Source organism: Toxorhynchites rutilus, chromosome 1 (genome assembly GCF_029784135.1).
Source record: "Toxorhynchites rutilus septentrionalis strain SRP chromosome 1, ASM2978413v1, whole genome shotgun sequence".
In the NCBI taxonomy this organism is placed as follows: Eukaryota; Metazoa; Arthropoda; class Insecta; order Diptera; family Culicidae; genus Toxorhynchites; species Toxorhynchites rutilus.
In genome coordinates, this window is record NC_073744.1 from 118,670,420 (window position 1) to 118,684,810 (window position 14,391).

General features: G+C 37.8%; 1 non-coding gene across 1 annotated transcript; it reads right to left on the minus strand.

The window, feature by feature from the left end:
• Window positions 1-14,041: 14,041 nt before the first annotated feature.
• LOC129763884 (U4 spliceosomal RNA) lies at window positions 14,042-14,184 on the minus strand. The gene has a single exon (XR_008741063.1). It is a non-coding gene; the product is annotated as a U4 spliceosomal RNA (small nuclear RNA).
• Window positions 14,185-14,391: the final 207 nt, after the last annotated feature.

Below are 14,391 nucleotides of genomic sequence, written 5' to 3' on the forward strand. Positions count from 1 at the left end.
CTAACTGGACTAGCTTAGCTTAGCAATCATTTGTTTGTATTGATTAAATTTTTGATTGAATGAAACAATTTCCGGATTCAATCGAATTCAATATATTTACTTTGTGAGTAAAGAGATTGAATAAATGCCATGTAAGGTCAATTCATGCATTGTAATAGATTATGTTCTTCGTTACAAATAAATTTAGTGACAGTCCTTTTACGTTTGGTATGATGCCTAGGACAAAATATGTGAACGGAAGAATTATCAAACGATTATTTTATTTTACATTTCCACCTTGGCTCTGAAGTCTGTGTTAGGGAAACACATTTCAGTCGGAACAGAAATGCCCCCGACTTCTATGAATTTGCAATGCCAATTTCCCCTCGCTCCATAGATTTGAAGTCTGTGTTAGGGAAACACATTTCAGTCGGAACAAAAATACCTTCGACTTTCATGTATTTGCAATGCCGATTTCTCCAACTCTACTTGGTTTTGAAGTCTGTGTTAGGGAACACATTTCGGTGAGAACAAAAATCCCCATACTTTCATGTATTTGCATTGCCGATTTCCCCAAGACTGCTTGGTTATGATGGCTGTGTTGGGGAAATTGTAAATCGGGCCAATCAAAACGAGGTAGTTAGGGCGTTTAGATAACGCTCAACATTTTACAGTTATTCAATTGTTCATCTAATGGAAAATAACATTTTATTAATTGCGATAGATGCAAAGAAATATTCCCTGTCAATTGATGCAAACATCTTTCCGATCCAGTAAGAAATGTTCAAGTTATAAGCATTCGGAATCTTTCATTTTTTCCTGCATGTTCTGTGTTTAGGTTTTCATTTTACCCCCATATACTCCGGTTAGACGTAGTCCCACGTCAAAAATGCTCAAGGAATAGGTAGATATACGGAGAGATAATATATATCATTGTAAATTTATTTTACATAAAATGGATTAAACTAGAGCACACATATAAAAAACTGGATAAAACTGGACGATATTCCAAAAAACTGGAAGATTTTAGGGTTCAACTGGATGACTGGATCGAGGAAAAAAAACTGGAAGAATCCAGTTTAAACTGGAACATTGGAAACGCTGGGCGTACACGATATCTCAAGTTCTACGGAACCGATTTATGTCGATTTATGTGAATTCATATGAATACAATCTGTATGCATCTCTCTATCTATATTTCCATCTCAGAACCAATGAAAAATTATGGTTTTTTTAAATTTTACAATTTTTTAAAATCTGGAAACGGAGAAAATGACGTATAAAACAGCTTTTTTCATCACACGGTCACCATTTTGCCAAAAAAATATGTTTTTGACTTGTCCGATTTTCATGCGGTAGCGGCATCTTCACTACTTCAAAATCTGTTCGATTTTTTTGGTTTCAGACGACCAGAAGAACTGCAATCCGGTACGCCATGGCACAATCTTTTCTTGAACCCCTCACTTCATCAACTTGTAACAATTCTAATTATGAATATTTTTCAATTTTTTTCAAATATCCGTTCAATTTTTGTTTTATTGTTATATGATAGAGAAACAAATAATGATGTAATAGATAGTAAAAATATTCTTTGTTTTATTTTTTCAGAGTTCGAAACAACGTCATAAATACGTGTCTTCACACTAGAATAAAGATTGGACTCGAAAAAAATGAGACACAAAAATATGATCATCGAAAATTCAGTTTAAATCGGATACTTATCAAATTTTTACGGATTAAATAATTATATATTAGCTATGTGTTGGCATAATTTATTTATTGAATTTCCTCCCCCTATCTGAATATTCGTACATTCCTCTTGACACTGCTCATGAGATCTTGTAAGAGGCTTCTCCCATCTTCCTTACACAATTTCTCCCAGTTTTTCTTCAAAGCTTCGTCGGTTTTGAATGTTTTCCCGCTATTCTTCAACTTCTTCTTCATTATCGCTCAAAACTTTTCGATCGGATGAAGTTATGGTGAATTTCGCTTCGTACCAATCCATTACAGGCTTGGCGTAACGGCACGAAGCGAGATCCGGCCAGAACAGCGTGGGACCCCGATGAGAGCGGTGGAAGGGCAGCAAGCGCTTCTACACGCATTCCTCTCGATACATCTGCCCGTTTATGGTGCCGGTTGTAACGAACGGCTGACTGTACCATCCGCACCCGCAGATCGCTCACCACAACAGGTACTTCTTCGGGAATTTGTCCGTCTTTCTCTTCCGTAACTTTTCTGGAACCTCCATGCGGGACGTACCGACAAAAAACTCGAGGCCGGGGATTTTGATGGTGTCTGCCTTAATGTATGTCTCATCGTCCATGACGAAAAAGCCTGCTCACCAGCCACTCACGGTACAGCTTCTGCGCACGCCATTTGGCAACCTTCCTGACCTTAAAAACACGTAGCCCCGCCCGCTTCATTGTCTGCTGGACGAATCATCTCGACAAATTGATCTTTTTGGCCACGTCTCGGGTGGAAAGGTTCGGATTCTTCTTGAAGTACTGCTTTATCTTCCGCGCCTTCTCTGGGTATTCCGTTTCCGGTTTTCGGCCGATTCCAGCGCGCCGCTCGATGGTCTTCGTCTCCCGGAACATCTTCACAACGCGGGACCAGTGGAATGGTGGATGACAAGCCTTTTGCCGATCCATCTGTGCGGCTGACCAGGATTATCGATAACCGCGCCCAAGATTTTCTGGCGTAGCTCTTCTTGTTCAGAATGCATCTTGGAAACTACTTCACAGATCGCGATAAAATTTTGCACACATAATCATAACACTCTTAACTAGTATTACCAAAAATTTCATTAATTTTTACCCACGCGATAAAAAGTTACACCCAAAATAAAGTGTCGCATTTTCCCCGAGTCCAATCTTTATCCCCTTAACAGCCGAATATCATCCTTGACCTTCTTCTCGTTGTCCTTCACAATCGACCAGTATTCCACTCTTGGGAATTACAGAAGTTGTAAAAGCGACGCCTTGCAGTGGGCTACTACATTTCTTGCCAAATGAGTGAATCATTGGGAAACTTCTGCCTATATATATTCGATCAAACAAAGGACAGAACAAATGTATGAAGAAATGGGAATACTTCCAATTTTCATCAATTTAAACCATATACAGACTATGGGATTATAATGTATAGTATATTAAACAAATCTTAGGGAATTTTCGATTCGTTTGGTATGTAAATCGACAAAATCCGTTCGCGGCAAAAATAGATATCAACCTAAACTTTATTGCATAAAAACGTGACCTGTTTTCTGATTTGGTACCCTTAATGAAAGATGTAGTTCTACGTCAAAAGTACAGATGGAAATTTTTTTTACCCCTTCCGGTACAGGTGGAAATGTGGCAACACTGATTACAAAACGCATTGCATTGAGTGATAACAAATTGAGATGAAGAGAATATTGTGAAATCCGATAACAAGAGTGCGATTACGAAACGGTGTATATTTCCGGTGCATAAATCGGACAATCCGAAACATCTCATAGAAAGTTTTGAATTTCACGCAACAATAATGGATCTATTTTTCCTCAACTTAATATTATAGTTATACATACATTCTGTGTATCAATAATATGATGTGAACACTGCGGAAACACAACTGTGAGTCTGACACAACTGCAATGCCTGCGAAGGTTCACACTCGAAATTTTTATTTATCTCTAATGCTTAAAAGTTCCATCATTCAAACAACACACAATTTGTTTGAATCCGCTAATTTCGTTAATAATATATGCGGATAAGCTGAAAGTAATTGCTGTTCTCATTTAGAAGAAGAAGACCCTGACCCTGCATCTGTTATTCCAGTGATCTGTTGGCACTGATGAAAATGACCGTGGCGTTAGGAACCCACCGATAATTTATTATCTCTCTCCCAGTTAATATAGTTTGCAAAACCTTACCAGTGTCTGTACGGTGGTGGCGTTATTTCACTACTTTTCTCTCGCTCCATTTAGCTATAATTACCTAGTCCTTTCCTTTCCCGACGATACCTTGGGATTCTGATGAGAAAACATTTCTTTCGCTCGATCCACTCTTCTCGCCATAGCTTTCCGATGGATCAATTTGATTGTAATAAATTTATCATCGAAATTGCTGCAGTAATACACTTTACGATTCCTCGCTCTGCGGTGCGCCGTTTCTGATGCTGCAGCCTCTGCTATGGCTGTTGAACAATTTTGCTTGGTCCATCTGTCAGAAAGATGGGGGGGGGGGGTGAGGACTGTCGTCCGCTTCAGTTGATTGCAATGGACACTTGTGTGGAAGTCAGAAAAAAAGTGGTGTTAAAGCATCAGACGTGAGGGTTCTCTTGTGCATCGATGTTCACAAACACATACGCACCAATCGAGCCAAGATGATGAAGCCAATGAGATAAGGTCAATGGAAGATATTGCAATGAGCCACCGCAAGAACAACTGGAATTGACGGTGAGCTCATGAGGCGCTTCAATGTAAGATGATTGAGAGACAAAATGTAAACACATAATTGGATTTTTATTGAAATCCAATAAATTCAGTGCCATAACCATTTGATAATGAACAAATCCAATAATAATTATCAGTTAATATCAATATGTGTAAAGGTTGCAAAATCTACATTTCCGCATTTTTTGTAACAATTTTGTCCCTCTTCGAGAAGACATGCCCTATGTGCACACCGCTGAAATTGAATATCTTTATTAATTTATATACGTTATAAGTTTTTTGACTTCTCCGCTTAACCCTGCTTCGCTCCGAGAGGGGTGATGCTGCGCGTTCCTCTTGACCCGGCAGGGAGCAGCTCTCTGATTGAGCTTTGTACGTCCACCACATAATCGCTCGGACTTCTCGTCGTTCGCGTGGCCACTCTGACTCTGACGGCCCTCCCTGCAGAGGTAACTATCAACCGAACCGTTCGATGATCGGTAAGTGAACGTCTGTCCATCCGTCCGTTCGTTCCCTTTGTTCGTGTGCTACCGTCGTTACCTGTCGCGGACCACGGCCAGAAAACATCACGAGTAAAAAAAAAGAGTTATTTCTCAAACCCAAAACAGAAATACAACCGAAAGAACGAAGCAAAAAAAATATATAAGTATACAAACATATATACAGAAAGGATGGAGAAGATCACGAGATTGGAAGAAAAACCGGTCCTACTTTATTTTAATGAGCTCAGGTAGTTTTTGGCGTTCTTTTTTACCCTTCGTTGTCTCTGCAGCGAGAATCTGTTTTGGCTTGGATTTTATTTTATTCGTGATTCGGGAGGATCAAATCAGCAAGATTGAATAAAATGACTAAAAATGTTAAAGTTGAAACCAATCGATTCTGGTTTCGATTAGATTTAGGGCAAACGGCCCACGAAAAACTGTCGTCGCCTTTTGTTTGGTTCGTGGTTATGTACTAGGGAACAACGTTGGTAAATGATGAATGGTGATGAGATAGAGGTGGACTTTCCTTTCAATGAACACTGCCAAATCAGGGTAGCGAGAAGCATCAATTTATAACCAGTGCAGGTGCAACAGGATAATTGCAGCCCAAATATTATTGTTGCACGTTGATTTTTTTTTAACCGACGTCATTGATTGGCGCCATGCATTGTAGTCTTTTCAATTGATTTGGGTTCAATCGAAAGCGTTTAATTTGCTAAGTCTATGTCTTCAATTTCTTTATAGTGGGGTCACTCTACGAAATTGAAAATGGGACGTGTAATGAGCCAATGAGCTAGTCTTTTGTTAAAAAATATTGAACTTCCAAAAACAATGGATTTTGTTTTCGTTATTATTGATTGTAGTTGTTTTTTGCTGTTTTCATGGCTTTGGACTAGAGGGCACTATATTTTTTTATATTTTTCCATGAAAGCTGAGGATTTTTTACATAACATGTCTCGATATCAGAGATGCTATGTTTTCGTTTTTAAGATACGATTTTTCAAAGTTAACCGGTGACCCAAAAAATTATTTTCCCCCTTTTATCAGAAAAAGAATTTTTTGGAAAAAATCATAACATTTGAACTACTGAACCGATTTAGATGATCAAAATATTAAATTGAAGCCAATAAGCTAACCTAAAATATCACACATGTGCGAAGACTGGATTCTGGTCGCATAGGTCTAGTCTAGTCACATAGGAATATTGAACGAAGACTTAAAACATGTTAAATTTGAAAATCATATCTTAAAAACGAAAAAAAAATCATTTCTGATATCGAGATATGTTATGTAATAAATTCTCTGTTTTTCAGAAAAAAATATGAAAAAATATAGCGCCCTCTATCTTTAACCGAGAAAAATTTGAAAAACTGACTCAATCAATAATTACAAAAACAAAAATAATTTTTTTTCCCAAGACTAATATTTTTCAGTTTGATATGTCATAAGCTTCAGTTTGATATGTCGAAAATCTGAAAACCACTATATCGGTTTGACATGGAATGGCATATACAATTTTGGACTCGATTATACACAGTTTTTTATGTCTCAAATATGACCTATTTCAAGAAAAATGCAATATTTTTACGTTAAAATGAAATTGAATTGGCTATTATAAGTACAGTGGAGCAAAATAGTGATGTTTGGAGATTTTGATGAATTCTCAGAATTGTTCAAAACGAGAGATAGAAGTTGGATGTCTAAAACCAATTGTAGAGCGATTTGAGAGCATCAATTTGGTTGATATAAACAATCAAATGCATTACAAATTTTTGGGTTAATAATAAAACCTTCAATACCACTATCTTTAAAATGTATCACTTCCAAAGTATTATTTAAATCCACTAATTTGGATGTTTCATAACTATATTCTGTACTAAATTTTCTCATCTTTCAAATGGAAGCAACAGAATCGTCCTACATAACATATTTTTGAAGAAGAGCCACTTTAACGCAAACAGATCCCGGAACAATAAAGAAGTTCAAAAAATTGAAATTTGACCATATGTGTAGAAGGATTTCAGTTCTCCCCTGTTCAACGAGCATAAATGTGTCTGGAATGTTTTTCATTCTTCTGCACCATAATGATGGCACCAGCATACAACGAGACGCTACCAACATGTGCTCAACGAGGAGCTACATAAGCTAAGTTTTCTCCCTTGTTCTCCTATTTCTAGCGCATTTAACTTCTTTGGGGAATCACAATAGGGCTGGGTGTTTTTTATTTGCATGTTTTGTTTTCTTTCAGATTTTCAGATTCCCATTTTGGACGCGTTCTCAAGAAGAACTCAAACATCAGAATATCCGGAATTTTCAATTCGAGATTTAATATGTGGGAGTTAAATTTCAAATGCTCGCCTTCAGATTCTAGATTTTAGAATCGAAGCGGCCACCGGGCTGGAGGTATTTCCTGGTGACTTCCTCTGGTTTCTCATGGATCCTCCGTCGTCGGATATAAAAAAATCTAAAATTCAAAAAGTATGCAAAGTTTGCTTTAGCGTGGAGGTGTTTCACGTTGAACCTTTAAGTTTTAGTGGACTTCTTTTGTTAGGTGTAAAAATATTTTAAAAATCAGAAAGTATGCGACGTGAGCGTCCACGAAATATGTTGTGGGTTAGCATTATTGTTTCCCGGTGACCTTCTTAGGTTTCTCGTGGACCCTTCATCGTCCGGTATACAAATATTTTATAATTAGAAACTATAGGAGTATTGCAGGTTCGCTTTTATTACAGAGGTGTATTCCGGTGACCTTCTCAGGTTTTTCATTGATTTGTCGGTGTCTAGTATGAAAATTTCAAAGAATCAGAAAGTATGCAATGTTTGCTTTAGTGCAGAGGTATTTTCCGTTGACCTTCTCAGGTTTCTCTTAGATCCTCCGTCATTGGTTATAAAAATATGTAAAAAAAATAGAATATATGCGACGTGAGCGTTCACGAAATATATTGTAGGTTAGCATTATTATAGAGAAGTTTCCCAGTGACCTTCTCATGTTTCCCATGAATCCTCCGTCGTCGGGAATAAAAATATTTCATAATTAGAAACTATAGGTGTATTGTAAGTTCATTTTTATTATAGAGGAGTTTCCCGGTGACCTTCTCAGGTTTCTCATGGATTCTTCGTCGCCTAGTATGAAAAATTCGAAGAATCAGAAAGTATGCGATGTTTGCTTTAGTACATAGGTTTTTCCGGTGCCTTCTTAGGTTTCTTATGGATAACCTCCGTCGTTGGGTGTCAAAATATATGAATAATTGAAAAGTTAGACACACAATGAACCCAAAATATATCTTTCGGCCTTCGGGTAATCGAAACATAATCGATTTTCAGGATATCGCTTCGTCGAGTGGTTGAAAGTCCGCATACACATACACATCTCATCACCTACCACAGTGAATCCTGATTTTTTACCCTACCCACTAACACACATCCTTCCCATGATAAACGCTAGGGAACCACGCTATAGAGGCGACCCTTCTGGCCTTCGGGCGGCGAATAACATACTAACATTCCTTCCCTTCCCCTGGTGACTGTAAGGACGTGGCCGGCGTCGTTTTTGACCATTGAAAGCTTGAATCACCTAAAATTGCACAACGAGAATGATTTGCTAGTCCCAAGCGTCTTTCTGTGTGTTCTTTGTGCAATTTGGTTGGTTCAGGTCAATCACGGAGAGCAACTACGAATTGTACAGTCTACCCAAGCTCAAGCTCAAGCTCATATGTGTAGAAGGATTTCTTTCAGGAAATATGATTGTCTATCATCACCTGAGAAATTCTGGATGAATTTATTTTTCTCATGTGAGAAATGAATTTTCTGACTTGAAGGGGATGAATCAAAAATTAAATTCTTTTTTCTTATTCAAAAAACGAAAAATATACGTTTACAGTCATTCCATGGTTCTCAGATTTTCGTGAAAAGTGGTAGCTTTGTTCTTTAACGCAAAACATTAGACCCGTATTTTTTTAAATTGTTTTCATTAGGATGACCACTTTCATTTTAGGGTTGTCCGAAAAATAAGCTTTTTCCTCTATTTTCCAAAAAAATGCCTTTTTCCAAAAATTCATAACTTTTGAACTACTGGTCCGATTCAGATGATCGACTTGTCACTGAAGCCAATCAGATCTTTTTTGAAAAAATGCTATACCTGCATAAAAATAAAAATACAGAAAAATCTGTTGTGCGGTTTTTTTTTTGGCCGATTTTTTTTGTGCGGTTTTCTGTTCTTGTGCGATTTATTTCTTGTGCAGTATATGAAAAGAAGCATATTTGACGAATTTATCGCCCATTTAGTTTTATTTGATGGTTTCTGTACGAAAAAAGCATTTTTGCGGATAAATTATCCACTTCTCAAATCATTCCCATCCTTCCCTCAAATTCTGTAGGTTGCGCATGACATTATTTCTAATAGCAACAAGTTCCACAACAAAGCCACGCGCAACCGAAAAGGCAAACAGTCCCATTGCGAAGCAGGGAAACAATGGAAATCGAACGGTAAATGACGTGGATTTCAGTTATTTTCTTGGGGGAAACTTTTTTTATGCGGTCCCCACCTATCGCACAAAAAAAGTTTTTTTTTCAATTGTGTACCGAACGCGACTTTTTAAAGCTACTGGTGAAGTTTTCCACGATTTTTTTATACAATTTTTTTGTGCGGTCCCTAGCCTGCATCAGATTTTTTTTATTTTATGACTCTATTATGTATAGGATTCGATTATATACAGTGAAAATAGATCGAGGACTGTATATAATCAGTTCCGCTCTGCATACCATTAGACTGGGTTATCCAACAATGTTTGCTTGAAACACAAAAGGTTAATATAGTGGATGCGATCTGGCGTAGTGGTAACATCCTTACTTCTCACGATAAAGGTCACGAGTTCAATTCTCACTCCCGACATTCTTCCAAAAATGGAAGTAAGAGTGACGAACCAGCTAAAATAAGTTTTTTTTCCTTGTTGGGTGTGAACCACTGCGTCCATTAGTTTGAACTATTGTGGTATGCCCCATTTTTTGTACTACGCTTCAAGCTTATCTACTGCTTATTGATGAAGAAGTAGACTGAAAGCTATAGCGAGATAGGTGCCAATCAGGAATAATCTGTTTGATAAAATTTATAGTCCTGATCGGCGACACAGACCAAACTTCCTTGGGCTCCAGAATAGCCTTATCAAGGTGTTGAAGTCTGCGTCTTGTTAGTGCTCCGCATTTGCAGAGCAAATGTTCCGAGGTTTCGCTTTCGGCATTACAAAAGCGACAAATATCATCTTGCACTAAACCTATGTTTTTGAGATGGTATTAACTCGGACAGTGTCCTGTTATAAGACCAGTGAGTGTGCTAAAGTCTTTCTTATTAAGACTCAGCAGTTGTTGAGTAATTTTAATACTCGGCGTGATTAATTTTTTTGACTGGTTGAGTTGTACAGCCATCCAGTTGGCCATTAATTCCCGGTCTTCCCATTTTTTCAGCTCACTCTTCAAAACACATTCAGAAATTCCACAGAATGGTTCTGGACCAGTGAAGGGTGAGCTTGAGCCGCGTCTTGCGAGTACATCTGCTTGTTCATTTCCCTCTACACCGCAATGGCCAGGAATCCAGTACAGTTGTACCGAACTTCTTTGACACAGTTGTCGTAAAAGGCAAATGCATTCCCAGACAATTTTTGAATAGCACTTGAAAGCATTGAGGGCTTTAAGTGCTGCTTGACTGTCTGAGAAGATGCAAATGTTAGCATGTTTATAATTTCGTTTAAGGCAGACATTTATACATTCTATTATTGCAGCTACTTCTGCCTGGAAAACTGTTGGCCAGTTCCCCATAGCTACAGAAATTTTTATTCTGGGACCATACACTCCAGCACCTGTTCTGTTACCCATTTTCGACCCATCGGTATAGAACAGGATTGAACCATTACGAACATCGGGACCACCCTCATCCCATACTGAACAAGAAAGTTCGATCACTCTGTATGGAATGTCATAATTGGTCCTTGGTTCCATCCAATCGCTGTTAATCTCTGAGGTTGGTCCAACGGGTAAGAGATTCAGGATGCTCAAGTGACCAGTATTGTCCCCGTCTAGTATTTTTTTATATTTTTTTAGCTTTAGAGCGTTTCTATTAGCCTCCAGCTGAACATGTTGACCCAAAGGTAACAAGTGAAGGATAGCCTCCAATGCCTTTAAGGGTGTGCTCCTGTTGTTGCATGCCAGTCGTTGGAGTTTGTTTAGCTTTTTGGTAGCTACAGTCTCCTTAGTCTTTGACCACCATACTAATGAGGCATAGGTTATCCTAGGCCGCACAATTGCTGTATAGACCCACATAACCATTTTTGGTTTCAGGCACCATGTTCTGCCTATCATTTTAGAACATGCCCATAGGGCAATGTTGGCCTTACTGATAATTGCATCTAAGTGTGCGTTCCAGTTTAGTTTAGCGTCTAGGATTACGCCTAGATATTTCACTGAAACGCTGAATTTTATTTCCTTTCCTCCAAGATTTAGAGTCTGCAGATGCAGTTTCTTCTTTTTGGTGAAAGGAACAATTGTTGTTTTTGAGGGATTTATGCTCAGACCTTCTTTGATACACCATGATTGTGTAAGGTTTAAGGCCATCTGCATCCTGCTCGATATCACATCGTCGAATTTGCCACGTACCATTATGACTAAATCATCAGCAAAACCCACGGTTTCGAAACCATTCGCCTCCAAACTAATCAGAAGGTCGTCAACCACCAGTGACCAAAGTAGAGTAGAGTGTAACGCTGTGACTGTGGATTTGCCTGATTGCAAACTGGTATTTAGATAAAGGGCATTTGGACATGAATACAGACTTTATGTATTCATATAATACTTTTTCCATAGTTTTCAGCAGTATTGATGATAAACTAATTGGTCTGAATGATTTTGGGAGTGATTTATCACGTTTCCCAGCTTTTGGAATGAAGACCACTTTAACGAGTCTCCATGTGGAAGGAATGTGCTCTAGTATCAGACTTGCCTTAAAAATCTCGATTAGAGATGGAATCAGCTTAGATTCTCCTTTTTGAATCAGGGCTGGAAAAATTCCATCTGCACCTGCGGATTTGTACGGTTGAAAGGATCTCACCGCGCTTTCTACTCTGGCCCTCGTGAAAACCATTCCAGCAACTATCTTTGCGACATCCTTTGCACTTTGAGAATACCTTCGAGAGCATTTCATGTCGCGGTTGTAGCTAGGACTGGTATCAGAATGAACCGATGTAGATCCCGGGAAGTGAGTTTTCATCAGTAAGTCTAAATTCTGAGGGAGATTTAGTGAACGAACCGTCGTCCTTTTTGAGGGAACCTAGCCCGTTCGAGTGGTCTTTTGCAAGAGTCTTGCTTAGTCTTGCAACGATTGGGGTACTTTCAATGCTTTCGCAGTTATTTACCCAAGATTTTCGTTGAGATCGTCTTAGTTCTCTGTTATATTCGGTTAGGGCGCTCCTATATTGAGACCAATCCGAATTAATTTTAGCTCTGTTGAACAGCTTGGGGGACCTCTTGGGGAGGTGCCTCAGGTACGTCACCAGGGAAATAAGCCGACGCAATTATTATGTCGGATCTTCCCTTGGCGGTTGGTATCTCAACTCTGATCGCGACGATGTCCCTTTGAATGAACTCTGTTATAGGAAAGCATTTAATATTTGCTTTTACTAGAACAGCAGTTCTTGGGGAGTCATGCTTGTGTCTAACTTGCATGAACCAGTATGAATACCAAGTATTCTTCCTTTGTGGAAAATAAGTTGAAAGTCACTATAATAGAGACAAAAAATTCGAGAGGTTGTATCCGAGACACACGACCGCTTAGGACGTAAGACTACGCAATCTTTTTTTTTTTTTTTAATTAGTTGGTTTATCATTTCGGATATGATTTGCGAACACATCGTGATTTCATAAATAACTCTTTAGTAAAAAGTTCCGTAGGCCTTGGAAAGATTTAATAGCTTGCGTAGTTTTGTAGAATCATTTCGATAAGCAACGATTCTTTCTTGCCTTTGCGATTTCTGTATTGATAAAAAATAGTTTTCATGCTTAAATATCTTTGCATTTCATTTTCAGTCGTTCTTGCCAGTCTATTTCGCGGATAATCGGGGTTCTACTGTACTTATACGCTAGTGACAGCTTACTTATTATGCAAGGGTGGAGTTTACTTCTCAAATATTCTCTTTTCGCTATCCCCCTCCGTTGTTTCTGTTTATAGACGTCGGTTAATCTTTCGATTAGGGCAGTATTCTAGTCTAGAAATTTGAAAAAAAAAATCAATTATTTTTTCCTTCATATTTTTGTAGCTTAGGAATTCAAGAATATACCCTAGAAAGTACTTATCGAACATGCCATTATTTACCGAGCTAGAGCCATTTTAGTGATACGATATCTAACTTGGTACGGCCATAACAATGAACATCAAACGCGTTTTTCTCAAAACTATTTTTTTCAAACTGGCGTACACGATATCTCAATTTCTACTGAACCGATTCATGTCGAATCTGTATGGATACAATCTGTATGCATCTCTCTATCGCATGAATCTTTAAAAAACGACATTTCAATTTACAATTTTTAAAAAATCGAGAAACGTAAGAAAAAACGTTAAAAACCGCATTTTGTTCTTCTAGCGGCCGCCATTTTATCAAAAATAGATGATCAAATAACGATATTATGGATCGTAAACGCAAAAAAAACCCTTTGATTTATTTTTACAAAGCTCAAAAAACGTCCGAAATCCACGTTTCTACACTAGAATACCCCATTAATTAAAAAAATCGAATATCTGCAATTTTAATGGAGTAATTTTGTATCAAATAATGAAAAATCAAAATATGAATACATCGAATAATTATCATAGTAATCGCAAATAATGAAAAAGGAAACCATTTTTTCAAAAAATACAGTGCAAAATTTGTTTAACCGTCATGGTGTTTTGTCGAAATGCATCGAATATGCTAAACTATTTACGGTTGAAGCATAAAAATAGTTCCCTGGTGGTGGAGAAGACTGGGAAGAAGAATTCAGCATCTACAGGAGTAAATGACGGAATTGAAGGAGGTGGTCTAAGTTCCCGTACTAAAGCGGTAGTATTCAAATTCAGAGCGCCAAGGAAAGTATACCATTCTAGTGGTCAATGATTCTATAAACTAGTACTAGTAGTTATAAAAAAATCAACAACATTTGAAGAACAGGTAATTTTGAACAGAAACAATTGTATTAGTTTTCAACTAGCAATAATCGCACCTCGGTAAAACCTCATTGGTTACGAAATCACCACTGCACAAAGCTTTTGTATGTTGGTGCAATAAAAATATTGTGCATAATTTTCATGATATGCTCATTTTTCAATCGTCTGTAAAAAAAATCATGAAATGGTCAATTTATCAATATACTAAAATACCATTTCATTAAAAAATTCTGCAAAAATAGTGCATTATTCTGCACCATGTTTATTTATATAATTAATGTAATTAAAAAAAACTGGGTTTTGTGCGA